The sequence below is a fragment of the Alosa alosa genome, chromosome 4 (assembly GCF_017589495.1).
Source record: "Alosa alosa isolate M-15738 ecotype Scorff River chromosome 4, AALO_Geno_1.1, whole genome shotgun sequence".
NCBI lineage: Eukaryota > Metazoa > Chordata > Actinopteri > Clupeiformes > Clupeidae > Alosa > Alosa alosa.
In genome coordinates this window covers 17,101,223-17,122,161 of record NC_063192.1, presented here as the reverse complement: position 1 = coordinate 17,122,161, position 20,939 = coordinate 17,101,223, and the positions used below count along the sequence as shown (strand labels likewise).

The 20,939-nt window shown below is 39.7% G+C and overlaps 2 long non-coding RNA genes across 2 annotated transcripts; one reads left to right on the top strand and one right to left on the bottom strand.

Annotated features, from left to right (window-relative positions):
* Positions 1 to 7,600: 7,600 nt before the first annotated feature.
* On the top strand, positions 7,601 to 11,287 carry LOC125293594. Its single transcript, XR_007193379.1, has 2 exons — positions 7,601 to 8,216; positions 10,012 to 11,287. It is a non-coding gene; the product is annotated as an uncharacterized LOC125293594 (long non-coding RNA).
* A 4,985-nt stretch (positions 11,288 to 16,272) lies between these two features.
* LOC125293778 lies at positions 16,273 to 20,939 on the bottom strand. Its single transcript, XR_007193425.1, has 5 exons — positions 20,771 to 20,939; positions 19,113 to 19,148; positions 18,396 to 18,476; positions 18,092 to 18,143; positions 16,273 to 16,557 (listed from the first exon to the last, which is right to left on the bottom strand). It is a non-coding gene; the product is annotated as an uncharacterized LOC125293778 (long non-coding RNA).

The following is a 20,939-nucleotide window of genomic DNA, read 5'->3' as shown; positions in this document are numbered from 1 at the left end:
GTAGCATCATCACCTGGTATGGGAACTCCACAGTTAGAGATTGTAATACTCTGCAGAGAGTAGTGCGCTCAGCTGAACGTACTATAAGAACTCAACTCCCTGCTCTACAAGATATCTATTCCAGAAGAGTACTCCTAAGAGCCCAAAAGATTCTGAAGGACTCTTCTCATCCTAACGATGGATTATTCCTACCGCTGAAATCAAGAAGACGCCTATGTAGTCACAAAGCCAGAACTGAGAGACTCAGGAGAAGTTTTTATCCCCAGGCCATCCGAACTCTGAACTCACACTATACTGACTTTGCACACATTCACTCCTCAGCACTCTCAAACATTTCCCAACTCTGAACTCACACTATACTGACTTTGCACTCATTCACTCCTCAGCACTCATGACCCCACACACACACCTACAAGACTTTTTAGCACTTTTACATCCCTCTCCCTATGCTACAGACCTTTTATTTATTTTTTCTTATTTCATCACACGCCAAAACACACACACACACACACATATCTGACTTTCTCTCCAACTTTTGCACACTTTTTATTTATTATTTTTGATTTCTCCTCCATCTACCCATGTCCTTGATTGCCTAGCCTTTCTGCCCCCACCCCCCCCCCCCCACCCCCACCCCATCCCCAACACACACACTTTACATCATCACTGTCATCACTTCACATACATACAGCACTCCTCTACATACTTGCTGCACACTGCCCCACATACACAGCACATTGTCTTCAGGATCTTCTCCAACACACATCCTCTACATACTTACAGCACACTGCCCCCACCTACCCACACACACACACTACACACATACACACACAGTCACTGCTCCACTCCATACCACACACACATCTTCACTGTCATCACTCACATACATTACATACAGTACTCTGCTTGCAATAGTAAGTCCCTGACCCCCAACACACACACACACTTACATCATCACTGTCATCACTTCACATACATACAGCACACTGCTTGCTACAGTAAGCCTCCTCTACATACTTGCTGCACACTGCCCCCACATACACAGCACATTGTCTTCAGGGATCTTCTCCAACACACATCCTCTACATACTTACAGCACACTGCCCCCCACCTACCCACCTACACACTACACACACACACACACACAGTCACTGCTCCACTCCCCTCCCGCCCACACACACATCTTCACTGTCATCACTCACATACATTACATACAGTACTCTGCTTGCAATAGTAAGTCCCTGCCCCCCCCCCTACATACACAGCACATTATTTCATCAGGAAGCTTCTCCAACACACATCCCCAACATACTTACAGCACACTGCCCCAATACACAGCACATTGTCTCATGAGGAAGCTTCTCCAACACACATATTGCACACTGCCCTCTCCCCACATACACAGCACACTATCCCATCTCCCCTGTCATCCCCCCAACACACACACCAAGACCCTGGCAGTTGGGTTAGCCCTTGAGCCGTGGATCTGCCCAAGGTTTCTTCCTTGGTAAGGGAGTTTTTCCTTGCCCCTGTTGCTCTTGGGTGCTCCTTGTTGGTGCCCCCACCTAATCCCAATCCTCCCCCGCCTTTTTATGCAGCCCTTGCCCACTTAATCTACTAAACCCCTCTTCTACTGCACTTTTTACCCCATTAATGCACAAATAGGCTGACACCAGACATAATTTCACTGCATTTCTTACTTCCAGTAACTATATGCATGTGACAATAAACTTCCTTGTATCCTTGTATCCTTGTAGATAGAGATATAGATAGATAGATAGATAGTGAGAGAGAGAGAGAGAGAGAGAGAGATAGCATAGATAGATAGTAGTGAGAGATAGCATAGCATCATAACATAGATAGTTGATGGAGAGAGTAGATATATAAATAAATAGATAACATGGTTTACTACTGTGTTTGTGCCAGGTGCAAGAACTCCAGCAAAACTGGACTTAGGGTCCATTGCTTCCCAAGGACAAAGGGATCTTCCGAAGCTAGGTGCAATTTGTCAAGGTTAGGTGGGCAGATTTTTCAGCTAGTTCTGTCACCGCCTTCGAGAATATGCAGCGATTTCAAGAAGGAGGATTACCACTCAGGGATGCCAAGATGGTCTCACTTGGTTTAAAGAGTGAGAGGATGGCGAAGTTCATTCCTACCGCTGTGCCGTCTGTGCATGCAAACCTCTCTGACTGCCCTGTCCCGAGGTCCAGAGACACCCGTCTGCCGCAAGCGAGATATTGTCACGGTAAGCATCATGCTAATGTTTAAAAGCTGCGCGTTAGCTAGCGCTGTGTGTATTTTGCATACCGTGTTCCCTTTGACACAGCCTCCACTACCATCATGATCAGTCTGACATTAGAGGATATTTCGTGATTCACGAAAGTAAATGTCCATATCGTCATGAAAGCATCATGGCTAGCGTTGGGATCAGTGATCATCAAGCAGCTTTCACAACTAAACAGTGTGTTTGTGTTAGACTGCTACGGTTCTCTTTCACATATATTTGGCCATGACCGTGTCACCAGGGCTGTAGTGGAGGCTAACGCAAGTAAACACAGTTTACCCACCTCTGACATTTCAGAAACAGAGTTTATCCACTTCTCACTTCAGAGTTTAGCTACCTCCCAATACAGTAAATGCACTACCTCATAGAGTTTATGCACCACATGCACTCTAGACATTTATTACCACTAGTGTTGATGTAAACATTTAACAGTAACCTTCAACATCATCAAATATGTTCTGAATGTCTTTCATGTATTTTTAAAAACATCGAGTAGCGCATATCAGGGTCCACCGTACTGTAATCTTTTTTCTCTTGTATACCCTCTTCGCTGACCTTTTTTATATTTGTTTTCACAAGATGTTGACAGACGCCTCACAGCAGGAGACCATGGACAGTGTGATACTGGGGATCAGCCCTTGCCCACCTCCACTTCTGATGCTGGGACACAGGTGTACCAGGCTGGCTTTAGTCTGTTGGTTTGTGATGTCATCATATTTGAGTGTTATACTGTATTGGTCATGTGTGTTTCATTCAAGTTTCTTTTTTACATATCTAGGTCGGTGTATCTTTCTTTTCTGTCCCTTTCATCTCATTTGGTGGTGGTTCCCTGCATGTTGCATGTTTTGTTTTGTCTTTGTGTGCTGTTGCTTTGTTTTATACTTTGCACAAAAAATCATTACTTTTTCTCGCCTTTGTAAGTGGTAATAATTGTCGCTGTACCCCATTCAAGGGGTGCTGCATGTCTGCTCCTCTGTCTGTGTGCTTGGATTTTCTTTTTGTTGTTATTTGCATGAAATTTCTTGTATGTAATTCAAAATAATTTACCAATCATTTTACCTGTGCCTTGTCAACTTCTGTGTGCGGTGTTATCTGGGCTCACTGTGTGTCTGCTTGATGTGCTTTTGCATGTATCACTGCATGTATGCATGCATGAAATCATGGGTTTGTGTGTGAGAAAGGGAACCATCAGCTGACCCTCAGGTAAGACCACAATATTGCACACGTTTCCTAGCCTAGCCCTTCATCAGTGTTCCTTGTATGTTTTGTGCCTAACCATTTTTTTATAGAGATTTGTTTACTTCCAACCTGTGTCTTTGTCCTTGTTCAGTAAATGTTTAAATGTTCAGTAACCATTACAAGCAATGCATATAAACTGTTTTTTTTAATCAAAATTCATGTGTTCTGTGTACTTTATAACATTTTAAGGGCAATGGAGCGATCACAACAGAATTAGCATAACAATTCTTTTTATTCATTTTCATCTAAATGAGGCCATTGAAAGCCCTGATAGGTCTGGTCACCACTTTGGAATTGTTGTCTGATGGTTGAAACCACACAAGAGGGTAGAGGCTTCCTTATACTCCTGCCTAAAACCCCATAAGCCCAGCGTATAGCCTGCCTGTACACAGTGTACCGGTATTGCATAGGGATAAGTAGGAAAGATTGTTCAGTTTAAAACTCTGTGAGTAGGTTGAAGACGTCATTTTAAGCCTGTGTCTTATGCATGTTTATTGTGTATGCAACACATCTCTCTCCTATAACGGTTGGTTCAAAGAACTCAGTGTAAAAGATTGGTAAAGTAAACATAAACCATGAACATACTCGTGCGTGCTGGCTTTGAAGGGGACCATGATCTTGCCTGAAGTGTGAGTATGCTATGTGTAGCACAAACGGATTCAGGCAGTATGCCTCAAATCCAGGACGCTATGTTAGGGCACGTTATTTGCTGGCCGCGGGGTGAGCTCCTCGACCAGCGACCAAAACGCGCCCTCCCTACAACACAAGCTCTCCACCACAGTTTCCATGGGACGACACCGCCCACACAGACACCAATTTGCTAAACACAGCGACACAGACACGCTTATTACTCTCTCCCCGTGGCGGTACCCTGACGGTGTCAATGACAATGTCAATCACGGGGAAAACTAGGACTATAATCACACTGAAGACACGACCAGCCTACCTTTCGCGTCGGCTACGCTTTGCAAACAACATTTTCACCGAGAAAGAGTAGTTCTAGCCTGAAAGCTTAGAAATAAACACTAGGGGTTCACAGGTGGGTCAAGCTACATCTAGCATAGCCTTCTATTTCTAGAACTTCTGACTAAGTTTAGGGTACTTATCTGAGCCAACGACATAATCACTGTCACTAGATATAAAAAAAGAAAAACGTTGACTTTCACTTTCGACAGTAAAAAAAAAATTTTATTGTAGGCCTACCCACTGCTATTCATAGACCCAAGCTCTAGCTTGTTGCTGCTAGCAACTCACCAGGACACTTCACCAACTCTCCAGTGATTCTCCTCTGACCATGCATTAATTTCTCTTTGATGGCCATCAGCTGTCGGTATTTCCCCATTCGCCCCTCACACGCCTAACAGGTTCCAAATTATATGGGCCATCATAAATGTTAACTGGGTCTTGCCTAATCTTCCTCATCCCAGTTAGACAGTGCTAGTAGTAGCTGCTATAAGGCTGAGGCTACTTCCACCAAAGATCTTTTTTTTTTTTAAGTATAGGCCTATTTTTTGGACTTTTTGCCTTTATTTGTATAGGACAGTGAATAGTGAGACAGTAAGTAAGTGGGAGAGAGAGATGGGGTGGGACAGGGATATGACCGCAGGTCGGATTCCTTCTTATCTCTGCTTCCACCGATAGACTGTAAAAAAATAGCTTCCCCCACGTCTACCTCATATGACGTCATCGCCGAATAAATAAAAAATAACCGTTACTAACCAAAAACTGGACTTTAACACCATTTTGGAGACATATCTAACTTTATATACATATCTTGAGTGCTTAATGTACCCATTAATTGAAAGTGTTGTTTAACCTGCACCACAGCCTTTTTAACAATGGTCATTCATGCAGTCTAACATTAACTTACAATTACTGTTCATGTTAAATATACACAAAGACAGACTCATGAAAACACAGTTCTTTGTTCACTGGGTATGAACTGCTGACAGAAACAAAACTAACTTTTACAACGAACTAAAATGAGCATACCAAGCTGGTTAACATTAGCAGACCATATAGCTAGCATCAATGCTAATTAAATATACTTCGTGGTGGCAAAGATTGTTAAGGCGGAGCAATCTTTGGTGGTGGTTGTAGCCTAGACTATGGTTGCAGCTAACGTTTGTCAGCTAATATTAGCCAACACAGTTGAAGTAATGTTAGTCTCTTCACAAGCCACACGTACGGTAATAATAATGGCAAACAACATCTTATTAATTCATTCAGGGTAGCTTCATATTATAGCCATGTAACTTAACGTTGCTGGGTGTTTTTGGTTGTAGCAGAGAAGACGGGCTCTGGTTGTAGTATCAGACACTCATTTAGATAACGTTAGCATCTAGAACTAGAAGCTACAAGTTATTATAACTCCATAGGTGGTCATGGTTTCCGAGTGTGTTGCGCTAATATTTTGTCTCCTGGTGGATTTTTAATGTTTGTCAACATCATTCAATGATAATGGTTCATTAAAATCTTGATATAAAGTTATGTAAATAACAGTGATTAATGCACTCTTTCCCCTTTGATTCCCAGGGGTGATCCCCAAAACGGACGGTGGAATCTGCCTGCCTTCATGGAAGTATCACAAGCTTTTTCTAGCTATCTGTTCAAAAAATAAACTGCCAAATAAATAAATGTCGAACTGTTTTATTTCATTGCATGGCTATTGTTGCCCATTGGATGGATTATAAAACATTATATTGTAACATTAATGATTTGCAAACATTTATTTGAATTATTATCAATTAATAGTGATTGGATTAAGGAGAAAAATAAGATACTTAGAATAACCCATAAATTAGGTCAGCATAACCCAGAAATGACAGTGAAAATAATATAAATCCTGGGTTGTATAAGAGAGCCTACCCAACAATTATGTAGGTTTAACCTAGCAGTTTTGTTACGATAACCCAATGTTTGGGTTAGACTAGCAACCCAACTCATTGGAAAATGCCTGAGCTAAGAATGGTTCACAACTTCCAAGCTCTAATGCCAAACAGCTGAAAACACTTTTAAAGAAGTTTGTAGGCAGAGCGTCAAGACAGCAGGTACTGTGGATGAACTAAGTTTTTTCAAGGGTTTGGCCAGCAGTAAATTCAGATAAGGAGGCTACATTTTGCCTAGGCCTGTGGTGAACTCTAATATTTTCAATTTTTTTTTTGTTGACTTGAAATCTTGAGGTAGCTCTGTTGGGGAATTTGTTAACTTATCAACAATGGCAAAAAGAGCACGGGAGTTATTAATTAGTTAATAATGTTACAATTAATGAAGAATGCCTGGCCCTATACATAACTCAGAGTTATAAATGTGGAGTCTCTTTTTGAAGATGTCCTATAGTTAACCTGAAGCTTAGTGTTTCTCCATTTACGTTCAGCTTTCCTACATTCTCTCTTCTGATTTGCTACTGTTGTGATATTCCTCCATGGTGTTTTAGGTTTACTGAAGTCTTTCTAACCTTGGCAGGTGCTATTATACTATATAGAGTCAAGGACCCTGAGAAAATTAGAGCGAAATTGAGTAAGATGGTCTTCCTGCACACATGGTGTCATAGCTACATAGCTAAGGCTTCCATAAAAAGAGTGCTGCATTCTCATTAATTTATTTGTGGTAATTTGATGGTTTTACTGTAAAATTCATTATGATAGTTCATAACACTGTCAACTTATGGATCTTTTACAGTTCAACCATGAAGTATTTATTAACAGTTCTACCATGACCGCTTTTGATGTGTTCATGATAAGTGATAATGGATGACACTGTGTAATTTAATCAAAAGTTTGTTTTTCTGTCATGTTGTTAAACTTTAGACGATACAAGTAGCCTAACATATGAGTAAGTAAACATAAGTATAAGTATATATACTCTTTTGATATTTGATTGAAATTACATAGTGTCATCCATTATCACTTATCACAAATTTGGTCTCTGCATTTATCCCAATCCGTGAATTAGTGAAATACACTCAGCACACAGTGAGGTGAAGCACACACTAATCCCGGCACATGAGCTGCCTGCAACAACAGCAGCGCTCGGGGAGCAGTGAAGGGTTAGGTGCCTTGCTCAAGGGCACTTCAGCCGTGCCTACTGGTCGGGGTTCGAACCGGCAACACTCCGGTTACAAGTCCGATGCACTAACCAGTAGTCCACGGCTGCCCCAACATAGTCTATTTGATGACCACATCAAACATGACGTAGGCTTAAAAGTAGAGGTAGCACAGGATTGTAAAGGATATAAAAAGGGAATTCATGTTTTATTTCATACAGCCTGGTATTATCCCAGAAATGTGATTTACTTTTGAAGTTGAAAATCTTTAGTTGAACTGTAAACTTCATAGTAAACCTCATAATTATGAAGACCTCAGTCTGACTATAAACAAATTGCAGTCAATCATCATCTTTACTTATTAACTGTAAACTTTAAAGTCTGCATCAGACATGCAACCATGAAGTTCATAGTAATGGGAGAGTTCATAGTCAAGTTATGATATATTCATGGTCGAACTGTAAAGGCAATAGTAGAACTATAACAAATTTAAGTTGAACTGTAAATTTCAATGTTTTACTGTGAAATTTTACAGTTAATTTTTTCCTGGGCAGACCAGCATTGATCAACGTTGTCTTTGAGGGCTGCGTTTCACGAACCTGAGCTGATCGAAATGTCCTCCTGGGTTGCGAGAGATGATGACACACTGTGAGTTTCCACTTCTTGTCCCTGCTCTGTCCTTTTTTTTCTAAAGAAACTTTTAATATCCATTTGTCCTTCTGTACACTTATTTCGCTAAGGCTAGTTAGTAGAAGCACGAAACAGCAATGCATAATAGCGTAGAGGCGAAGGTACTTGAAATTGCAACATTTTGCAACAAATGATTCTAAACCTGCCCAGATCACGTCAGATTTTCTTGCGCTGCTGTTAATGCACACAATGGACACAAAACACAAAAGTATCTTCTACGGGGCTATTTATTTCATTCACGATTAGAGTTTTTGTTGTTGTTGTTGTTGTTGTTGACGGCCCATAGATCGGGGCTATCCCCAGAGAATCCGGGGCTATAGCCCCGAATGCCCAGGTCTAACGACGTGCCTGGTGTTCAGTAAGTCACTAAATTGTGTGCTTTTTGTGCCGTAGCCTAGTGGCGTGATTAGAAGTTGTCAATTGACCTTAAATCTAGCATTTGCCATGTATTCCCTACTGCACTCCCTGACGTAGAAATTAAGACCCCCCTACCCACTGTATTAAGGGTGTCACATTGACCTTTGCCTTTTTGCACTTTCTGCCCTTTTGCACATTTAGCGGCCACGCTCTGATATTTCCTGGTAGCTTATTGATTTTAGAAACGACAAAGTGTTGCATGATTGTTTTTTTAGAAAATCTTTAATAAACTTGTATTTTAATAAATGTGGCTCTTCAGTTGTTGTGTGATTCAAGGGTCCTCTATTACCTGCTTATAACCATTACAATCTCTTTGTCTTTCTTGGGTCAAAAGTTTTCAAACATTTATCTGTTATCTAACCGCCTTTGTTTTTTCATCACCACTGTATTCTGTACCCAACCCCCAGCCTCTCCCCCATGGACAAGAATGAGCTTCACTGGGGAGATAGGAATCTATGAGAGGAGTGTTAATGGGAGACCATTGCCATTGTTTTCATTTCAACCATTTGTCTTTCTTTTATTTATTTTGTCTTTTGAGGGACATTTTTGGGGTTTAACATGTTAAGACATATTTTTATTTTTGCTTATAAGCCAATGGGAAATGTTTGCTACATGTTTACGCCTTGTTTGATGTGGGCAAATGTTCAATTGAGTGGATTCATACCCACAACTTGAGTTCTTTATGTTTGCAATTACCTTTTATTTGTTTTTAGTTTTGTATTTTCTTTTTTCTTCATTCATATTGGGATCAGAATTTGTTGTAGTTAAGAAACTATAAAAAGGGGGAGATAGATGGTATTGACTTGAAATACTTTCTTCTCTAAGTTTACTGGTTTTATTGCTCAAATTGTCATTTTTAAATGCTTAATGTTTTGTTTTACTGACCCTCACTGCTAATGCAAAATCTCTTTAGGGATACAGGGATACCCTACCCACGTGAGTCTGTGGATTTAAAAAAAAAAAAAACATCTAAACTTAACCAAAAGTTTATTTATTTTCTCTATATTGGCCTTTGCCAATAGATGCAAACCTATTCATTAATTTGTTTTATTTGCTGTTGATCCGATGCAAATGTTTAGTCTCTGTTTGGAGGTAAATAGCCCTGAAGTGTAAAATGTTAGAAGACCCATAGGTGTGACTGTCTCCAATTGAGAAACTGAAAACATTAGCATACTTTTGTTGACTTGTGAAACTGCATTCACAAGACACTGCTTGACTCTGTTTACACTCATGCCAATGTCTCTCCAAGTTGTTGTAAACTCTTCAGTCTCTCCAGATCTCTTTCATGCCAGAAGGGACAAAGGGAGGTGTGACATGCCTTTGTCTTCTACTACAGACCACTAAGCAAACATCTCAGAAGATCCTTTCAAGGTGACGGACAGCTCCACCAACCAGGCCATGCCACTGGACGAGGTTGATGGACCAGACAACTCCGCCCTGGGCTTAGGTACAGCCCAGAGCAGCAGCAGTGACCAGGCCATGTCATGTCATTGGATGAGATGAGACTGGACGACGCTCAGGAACCACAGGTCCAACGGAACCTGACTCTGGAAGCAACAAAACTGGACTGACTGGAAGCAACGAAAGGGGGTGCCGAAAGCAGCCTCGCACTCCTGCATCATCAAAGACACTCATGGATATTGTTCACTGCCTGCAATACATGTGGACATATTTGGACAGACACAAGGGTGCACGCCGAATGCGGCAGGCCATGCAAACCTTTTGCACTCGCATTACACTTACACTGAAACAATGCAGACACATTCACGTCTCACTGATTTGCCCTACATGAAGAGGACCCTTCTCCAACGGAGGAGAAATGCAACAATGGGTGTATGCTGAAGGCTGCATTTCCTTGCTCACGCACACACTTACATTGATTATGGACTGATTATGGACTTTATAAAAAATGTTTTTAAAAAATGTGAAATTGTTCAAGAATGCTCATGTTTATGGAATCTTATGTTAAAATTCAAATCATTCAGACTTGAAAAGGGGGTATTGATAGCAATAATTTTAGGGTTTCAAGACTAGTTTTGGTTAGCCATGTGGCCCCTCTTGGCATTAAACAACGACACCCTCCCCTCCCCCAATGAAATGCTAATGTACTGGTTCCAAGGGCTATCAGATCCACAAGACAAAGGATGTTACCTTGCTATAATGTATCCATGTGTCATGAAATGTAAATATATTCATGTTTGGTATCATTGTAATAGTCTCAGTACAGGGATTGTAATGATTTAATTGTAAGAATGTTTGGAACGTGCTATAAGTGATTTTTCTGATGTATAGGATATCTCTCCTCATGCTGATCAGATAAGAATTGGTAGGTGTAAAGTAGGTGTGAGTAGGTGTGTCTGATGCCATCTGGAGAACCAACCACGTGGGCTTGTTTTGCCGCCAAACTTCTTTCTTTGTTTAACCCATACAAAAGTGACTAACTTGCATAGTTAGTTAGAAGAACTAGAACTAGATGGAGAACTGAAGAAGAGAGAGAGAGAGGATGATCCAACAGAGGCCATGGCCTCTGTGCCATGGCCTACACAGACCATAGACCATTTTTACCCTCTCTGCTTGTAACAGAATAAACCTGATTCCTGAGTTTTCCTGAAGTTTGCCAGTCTAAGTTAATATTAAGTCATTATTCACCACAATTACTTTCACTCTTCCTTACTTGAATCACCTTTGAAAATAGAGGATTGAAGTAGCCTAGTGGGTGTTTGGGAATTAACGTTGACTCAGGTGCTTTTTGAGATTTTGAGCAGAAATGTCCCAGCCCGGTGTTTAAGATGCATCATAGAGAGGTTATCTTTAAGGTAGCCTATATATTTTCCATTAGAAAACCATCACGTTAGCGAACGTGGTCACTTAGCTCCTGCTAGTAGCCTAGGTTATGGTCATAAGAGAATGGGATGACAGTCGAAAGATAGAATTAGTGCTGTTATCAATTTGCTTGGTAGCCTATAACTGTATTTATGGTTTTCTACAAATACATAATCAAATTGGGCTCCATCACTCAACCAATGCTAACGGTAACATTATTTTACCTACCTCCTAGGCTATAATTTACAAGATTAACGTAGCCTACCTGCAGTAAAAACCAAGCATGTCTGATAAACATTCTCAGATTTATTTCGGCTTCAAGAAGAAATTGGAATTACATTTCATGTGGAAATCATCCTACCCTTATTAGACGTTCTCTGCGCTAAACTACAGTGTTGTCCTTGTCTTTCCAACCTACTTTAGATTAACTTCCAACAAAATTACGTCTCACTGCAACGATGCGCCATCTGATGGTCAAAGTGCGGGGAGGGAGTGGCCCCCGGGGACCAAACGAAATTTTTCCGTAAAAGTCTAGTGGGGCTACTACATACACACCAAATTTCATGTGTCCCGGTGTTTCGGTGTCCCGGGTATCGTTGACCAAAATTTCAGGAAGTAGATGACTTGGGGGGAAATAAATAAATAAATAAAAAGAATAAAAAAAAACTTTGACAATACCTATATTCGCTAGCGGCGGTCATAATTAGTGCTGTTATCAATTTGGTTGGTAGCCTATAACCGCATTTATGGTTTTCTACAAATACATCAATAATCAAATTGGCCTCCATCACTCAACCAATGCTAACGGTAACATTATTATGCGAAGCTAGCGAATCGGTCATATAGGGATTGGAAATTTTGTTTGGTCCCTGGGGGCCACCGAATCCCAGAAAATTCAGTTTTTCCTAAATAACTACCTGAACCGTGGCACCGAGGATGAAGAAATTGTTATGGTATGTTGGTCTCAAGGGCCCACATCAACCTAGCCCATAATCACTCATTTGTGATTTGCCCCGGTAAAAATGAAAATGCAATATCATTCTGCTTTAATCACCCCTCTCTTCAGTTAAGATGTTCAGAACTGCACCAAATTTCATGTGTATGATTAACCTGACATTCTCTGGGGGTATGCCAAGTTTCGTAGAATTTCATCCATGGGGGGATCTAAAAAAATTAAGTTATGTGTACATTTAGTGACTGTACACTCATTGGCCTGTAGATGATGGTGGTGCACACATACACACACACACACACAGGCACGTACATACTATCGGTATTGGCAATTAGATCGGGCAATACATAATTACAAATTCAGTAGGATTAAAGGAAAGCCAAATATTCATCATCATCATTTGGCTGCATTTCCAGTATTGGTGTTACGTAGTCGTTTGTCCACCAGATGGCGCATCGTTGCAGTGAGACGTAATTTTGTTGGAAGTTAATCTAAAGAGGGTTGGAAAGAAAATAGACGCTTCCTACAAGGACAACACTGTAGTTTACCGCAGAGAACGTCTAATAAGGGTAGGATGATTTTCACATGAAATGTAATTCCCATTTCTTCTTGAAGCCGAAATAAATCTGAGAATGTTTATCGGACATGCTTGGTTTTTACTGCAGGTACGTTAATCTTATACAAGTTGTATCAATAGCCTACGACCTAGAAGAAACATTCAGAAAAATCCATGGCATGACCTCTCTTCTTGATAGCTGTTGAAAACTGAATGGAAATGACAAGGATTGTTTTGTTTGTTAATTAATTAATAAATAAATAAATAAATAAATAAATGTAAAATATATACAGTAGGTATTAGAAAGCTAGATACTGCATTGGGCTCCAGAACGTACGTAAATAGTACCGCCATGGTGCTCATGTTGCTTTGCACTTTACAACATAAGAAAAATCAGGCCATAGGCCTACCTGACTCAATATGCTATCCAACTCCTGATGATAGCCCTCATTCCCAAAAAGGTTGGAGACCCTGGTATAACTAATGTATGCTTCAGGAAGGGTTAACAGAATGTAACTTGCTGAATAATGTAACTTGCTGAATAAATGCAGTAATTGTTGCATGGGATTTTGCCATATGCACAGAGCTGAAGTTAAATTACATGTTTAGTGTAAATTTGTTTGATGGCCTATATTGTTATTGTTTCTCTCTCTCTCCCTGTCAGCCTGTTTGGTTTTTCTTAGGTAGTTGTGTTTCAATTTGATTCCTTCAAATGCGCCACTAACTATCAAAATACCAATGCGATGTTTGAAGTTGCAGTGCTTGCTTCTAAAGGTAATGCCAGGTGTCATTCTGATTGGTTTAAAGGATGTTATGCCGAAAACACACCCATGACTGATTAAAAAAACATAAGAGCCACCTTTTTGCACCAGGCGCCTGATGTTTGATAACAAAACCACCCTGAGTGTGGACTGGACAAACCCCTAAATGTATTTAAGCTATTCGCTAGTGACCATGTGTTTTAGATTGCCAAAATAGGGCCTGTTATGTCTTTTTCACTGATCCAAGCACATCAGTACAAAAATGAAAAGTAACTTGTAATTTGAGTAACTTAATAACAAAGTACTTTTTTACTTTTACTCGAGTAGGTTTGTCCATTTGGAATATTTACTTTTACTCAAGTAAGCTTAGATTTTAAAGGAAGTAATTGTACTTGAGTATAGATTGTCAGTACTCTATCCACCACTGCCTGATACAGGCATCGTTATCTCGCGACTCGACTACTGTAACATTCTCCTGACGGGCCTCCCAGCCTGCACTAAAACCCTTCCAGTTGATCCAGAATATGCTACCTCCAGACTGCTGCATTCCTCCAATGAACACTGTCACCCGTATGCTGAATGGCAATCCAAACTTTTCTCATCTGTAGTTACACATTGGTGGAATGCATTACCAGTTCCTACCAGAGCAGGAGTGTCCTTCTCTGTCTTCAAAAACCTCTTGAAGACCCAACCCTTCAGAGTACCTCCTCTCCTAGGACTACAAACAACTGGCCATGCTTAATCTAGCACTAGACTATCCCTCTTCTCCTTCCCTTGACTTAACTTTGCGTGAACTGTAATCCTATTCTATGTGAATAGTACTTATTGCTGCACTAACATGTCCTAGTCGCACCGCACCTTGATTGTTCCCTCTTTTTGTAAGTCGCGTCAGATAAAGGCGTCAGATAAATGACTAAATGTAAATTCTTGAATGATTCTTAATTCTGACTACACAAATTCTGATCACACTACATGAACTTGCATATGGTACTAGTTGGTATCACAGGGGCCAAATTTAAAGGGCCTTGTCCATGAGTATGTGTGAAGAATTACATAGATTTATGGTAAAATATGTAACTATTAGTTGATAGTTTCTGCTGTCAATCCCTTTTCACCTTAAGAAATCCATATTTGTCAGACAAAATGGCCGCCATGGTCCCAGGTGCTAAAACCGAGGCGCCTATGATTCTAAATCTGGTCAACTTTGTGAGTTTTTCTATCAAAAAGTTTTACATATTTTTCTACAAAGTGTTCCATTTTTGTGTTTAACTGCTATAAGGAATTACAGTTGTTAAATTGGAATATACCATTGTAGGTTACAGTCCGCTTCTTTTAACACAAACTGGTAAAATAGTCCTTCAAAATGGCTAGGATACTTTTATGCTTTACATTCACATTTCAGAACATGTACTTTGTTACTTTTACTTGAGCAAAGAAGTTAAATCACTATTATACTTTTATTAGTCTTTTTTTTTACAGAAGTATCTGTACTTCTACTTGAGCATGGAAAGTGTGTACCACCTCTGCTAAGAAGAAATATGGTAAGTAAGCACATGCTTAATCTTAAGTTTATAAGGAAAGATGTCTCCCGTGTATGAAGTCCCTGGCCTCAAAAAATGGAGGAACCCCTCAGCTAACTGATGGTGCATTATGACTGGAAGATTATATTCTTTGCTTTGTTTTAAGGCATTCTGTGGGATGCCATTTAAGAACTTAAGGCTCTTTGTCATGTTTCCTTACTGATCCTTAGGGCCAAGCATGTGATACCTTCTATTGCTCTCATTTTTCATGCTTCCTTTGTCAAAGAAACAATGCCCTGTCCATCCATAAAACAAGCCTTTATTGAAATAATATATTAAAGTCCTTAGCCAGAAAACATTTGATCCAAGGTTCTTAGTTGTAGCTTAGCTCTTTTTAAGCCAGGCACATGACATCCATAAGCTCTGGTAGAAATCAGTCTGGCTAGGCCTGACTCCTACCCAGACTCTCATCTTTAACAGTGTCTCATTTAAACACATCATATAAAAATGCTTAAAAATGCTGGGTTGGAAACAACCCAAATTGGGTTATTCCTAGCCCAGGTACCTGGGTCACTATTGGACCGACCTTGGGTTGGGTTAAAATAACATAATCCATTGGGTTGGTGACTTTAACTCTAAATTGGGTTACTTTTATCAAATCAACTATGGGTCATTCTTACTAACATGATGGGTCAAAATAAGCCAGAAAAATGGATATGACCTACCAGCCCATTACTGGTTCATATTTACCTCTCTGTTGGGTTATATATATATATATATATTTGACCCACTATTGGGTGTTTATGGCTTATGGATTTCCAAAAACATATTTCTATACTTTATTTTACTTATGTACAAGGTGAAAAAGGGCTGAAATAGACATAGGAGAATACATTATATTAATTTTGATATTTTTTATTGATTGCCACAAATGGACAGTACAAAAGTAAAAAACACTGTTTCATTTCATTCAAACACTGTTTCATGTCATTTTGAACAACAATTTTACTAAAATCTAAAAAACATTTTACAAAAAAACTCAAAAAAAATATACAAAAAACAAAAAAAACAATTAACTAGCAATGCTCATAAAACAGTAGTGTACTGACAACAGTAGAGAGAACTTGTCCAAAATACCTGTGCATCCTGCAGGAGCTGATCTGAGAAATCTTTGATCTTGAATACAATGGATGAAATGTGTCTTGTGAAATGTGTCTTATCCAAACAGGCAGCCAGCCACTCTAGTGACTACTCTCTCTCAGCCTCTAGCCTACCATAACACAGAGTAAGAAGTATAGACACATAACACACATCATACACTAAAATATGTCAGAGAGAGAGAGAGAGAGAGAGAGAGAGAGAGAGAGAGAGAGAGAGAGAGAGAGACTTTTCTTCCTACCCAAATTAAAACCGAAACAGGCAGCCAGCTACTCTAGTGACTACCAAGTGGAATCTCTATCAGCCTAGTAGTAGAAACATTGTCTTTAATATAAAGATACCTGCTAGCTAGCCACCATGCTCTCGGGTCAAACTAACTTGACTGTATGTAGTTTTAGACTAAGACAGCTAGTTTGATTGCAGGAGAACAGACTAGACCAGTGGTCTCCAACAGGTAGCCCATGGGAAGGCTATGAGGCGCCCCCAGCGCACCTCCTAAAAATAGCCAACAGGTCGCCTGCAGATCACGCTCTAAAAACACACTCCATTGTGAAGTTTTCAATAGATATTTAAGTCTAGACCAGAACCATATTAAGAATGAATGTAGCCATACATCCGTAACATTAAATTGATATTGGTGATACCTTACAAATTTTAGCTGCGTAAAAAAATTAGCGTTTGGCTCCAAATCCGTTTCCCATTCAATCTTTAAACAACAACGGAAGCGGAGCGCATACACGCTGCTTGCACGCATAGACAGTAAAGGGGGAAAAAACTTGCTCGTCTGGTGTAGCCAATGGAAGCATATCTTTGCAAAAGTTCTGTGGCCATTCCATGTTTGTCAAATATAGTTCTTGCATGATTGTTCAAGGACTGAAAAAAAATTGCTTTAGCTCACAGGCCTTTTCTCCTCCGTAGGCTACTGCCGTATAATAGCACTGAAAATTTTGTGGCATGCATGACTGAGCAGGACGGTGCATTATCTTTTTTGTCAGATCATGGAGAGATTTCAGGTGCGCAAACTCTTAAAAGGAGTCTTCATATATTAGGGTGCTGTGGGCGATTACTATTGAAATGTTAAAACCGAATTGTCCACTGAAACCAGAACTTAAACAACCCCTGAATTCATAATAGTGGGTGGGTATAGATTGGGCACAAATTGTAAACAAAATTATTAATTGCACAAAAAGATTGTTTTGTTTTCTTTTTTGTTAAAAAATTAGATTTGATTCCCCATGCAAACTTTGAAATGAACAAACTGAACAAAAATGTTGGTAGTGTTGCATATCATATATGATATTAAAGTATTGAAGAATGAAAAATACAGATGAAAATACAGTTGCTTAATGTATAAAACTTATAGGCCTACACAATATTGATAATTTAAAAGTAAAAATCACATAGGCCTATTATTTAGGAGGACTACCCTCGCAAAAAAGGGGTGAGGGTCTGTCTGTTTCAAATGAGTAGCCCTCCACATGATTTCGGGTCTTCAGGTAGCCCTCATTCCCAAAAAGGTTGGAGACCCCTGGACTAGACTGTACAGGTCATGTAACTGAAATGAGTGTCTGTGAGTGACACAGCTTTAATTGCTTACAAAGTTGCTTTACAGACTCTGTTCTGTGTCTGCGTGTTAATTAACTTACATTCAGGAGAGCTCATCACTGGGTGTCTCTTGTTGCCAATCATCTTGTGCCACTAAGAAATACAGAAAAAGGGCCCGTTACACAAATAACAGCATCACCCAGGTCCAACTAACAGAGCTAAACGAGTGACCCCACACCAGTGTGTGTGTGTGTGTGTGTGTGTGTGCCTGTGTCAGTGTTCTCCATCTGCATGTTAAATAGCTTACGTTCAAGAGAGCCCAGCCCTTCATATTTGGCTTCCTTCTGCCAATTAACAGTTGTCACTATGAAATGATAACATACATTACATGTAAAAATATCTTACTATCTATAGTGTTCTGAAGGAGCTCTGGAAGAGGGTGGTGTGGAGGCCGCTGTAACAGTCCTTCGTTATGATCCGGTGTCACTAGAAAATAAAGAAAAACTAAATTATTGGAGTGAACAGTACATCAAGTTTATCACAATTAGATAAACTAATGTCAGTGGGCTGAGTAATTGCCACACGTGCAACTCATTTTAACCCAGGTCAATATAAGAGGCTAACATTTACATTCAGTATGTTAACAATAGGCTATTTACCGGGCCCTGTTTTGTTACAAGTATGTCTAGGTGAGCCATGGGATAAATGTTGAGAACTCCTGGTTTAGGCTAAATAATTGTGATTTCAATTTTGACCTAAATTATGGTTATTATTCCATTATTGAGCAGCACAGCAACGAAAACGGCAACAGCACAGCTGAGCTGTACAATACATCCAGTAAAAAACAATTGCTGTTGGGAGTAACTGTACATGGCTATGAAACAGACACACATAGTAAATGTAGGGAACAAACAGGGATATACAATTTGATTAAATAAGGGATTGATGAAGCAGTAGATTTCAGTATGTAAGGCAATGTTTGAGTAGTAGGCTAGTTAGATCTATCTGCTCATATATTGTGTTCCTGATGACAAACTTCACATGACTGAGACCAAAGTGAACTTCAGCTAAGAACCAAATTTTAGATGCTAGGGTGATGATGGTCAAGGTTTTACTGTGTACCTGTGTTTCTGGAATATGAGTGGGGCTGAACATTGCCTGTGGAACAGATAATCATGTAGGGAGCATTAGTTTATAGACAATTTGAGGACCTTACAATCAATACATTATATGACAAATATGTAGACCAGGTTGATCTAGGCTACTGTGCAATGTGAATGTAGAGGATGTTTTTGTAAATGTACCGAGTCAAAAAAGCAAAATTACGTCCGAAGCACCACTTTCAAGCTTGCGTTGTCGTTTTCAGGTGAAATGGCCTTTTGATGCTAGGGGCACTACTACTTGTATACATGATCGCATCAAATCGCTAGCGCTATTTTAAAAACACTAAGTCCAAACCCTTTCATTTTAGTAAACTATGTATACACGAACAATGTTCTCAATGCTCGAGTTCATGTGTAAAGACACTGATAATACTTCGATCAAAGTTTCAAGTTGTGTCGAGGCTTCTTAGTGTTTTAAAAATAGCGATTTTGACACCATCATGTAACAAAATAGTAGTGCATTCAAAAGGCCACCCCACCCGAAAAGGACAACTCATAGAAGCTTAAAAATGGCGCTTCGGACGTAATTATGGTTTTAAACGAAAGTTTGATTCAGGTACATTCCCAAAAACATCCTAGGATGCATTTTGGCAGAGTTACGCTTGAAGTTCTGCTTTAGTTTAAGTTGAACGTAAATGCCAAACATGTAACCTCTGGTCCCTCAGATTCAAAAGAAGTACCGAACTTCACCTCTGCTATGGCCAGCGAAGTGGCAAGCTAACTAACTAGCTATCTACCTACCTAACGTTTGCTGAAAACACATCACGGTAAAGCACTTTCTAACCACAACAGACGTCATAGAATACAGTATCTGATTAAAAACACTTCTACAATGAGTTTACTTATGTGTTATCCTATAGGCCTACAGTATGTAGTATCGTAACACCCCCAATTATCACCACTTTTGTTCAGAAATTCTAAAACAACGATGTTTTTTAACACTTCAGAATAACATTTGCTAAATTAACCTGACATTTTTCAGTAGCCATAGGTGTGTAGATTTGAACAAAATCTGGTTTGTTTGTTAACGGGAGCATTTACTGCCTGAAATATCCGATTTTGTTTAGCACGCTCGGAGTTATAGTGCTGACCTGATGGGTCGCCTATTTACACCGTTTCAACGGCACATGAACGGTTAGACCGAGAATTCTCGTCGTGAAATTAAAATTCCACTGGAGCTCCAAGCGGTTGTGTACACGCAGCCTTACAACACTGTCTGAGTCACGGTAAAATGTCATTTTTGGTACATAGCTAATTTAGTGTGGGTGGTTGCGTTTCTTTAGGAGTCTGCTGTCTTGGTTTGTATAGAAATTGATATTAAGTGACGCATACACGCAAGACGGTGGAAATACGGGACCGACGGTAATAGGGGAAGTTCCGATAAGTTAGCAGCTAGCAGCTAACATAACCAAATAGCTTGAATAACACCTTGTGTAGCAACGTTAACGTTACCGTTAATGTTAACCTTAATATAACGTTACTATCTCCAAAAAGTAAGCCTTCACCGGATTAGTCTATGCATTCTACCAAATATCATATCATATATATATATATATATATATATATATATATATCATATAAATTGTGGCATACGGATTTTACACAAGTTCAACATACCTTCACGCTTACACTGCCGGCTTGTCGCTTGATGTGGAGGACCAACGGTTGCAATCAAAGATTCTAGAACACTGTTCCACAATGGCACGGGTATCAATACTGTTGTCTTCACATGTCTTTGCGTGTCAATCCAACTGGTAGACTATTTAAGCCATAGACTGTATATATA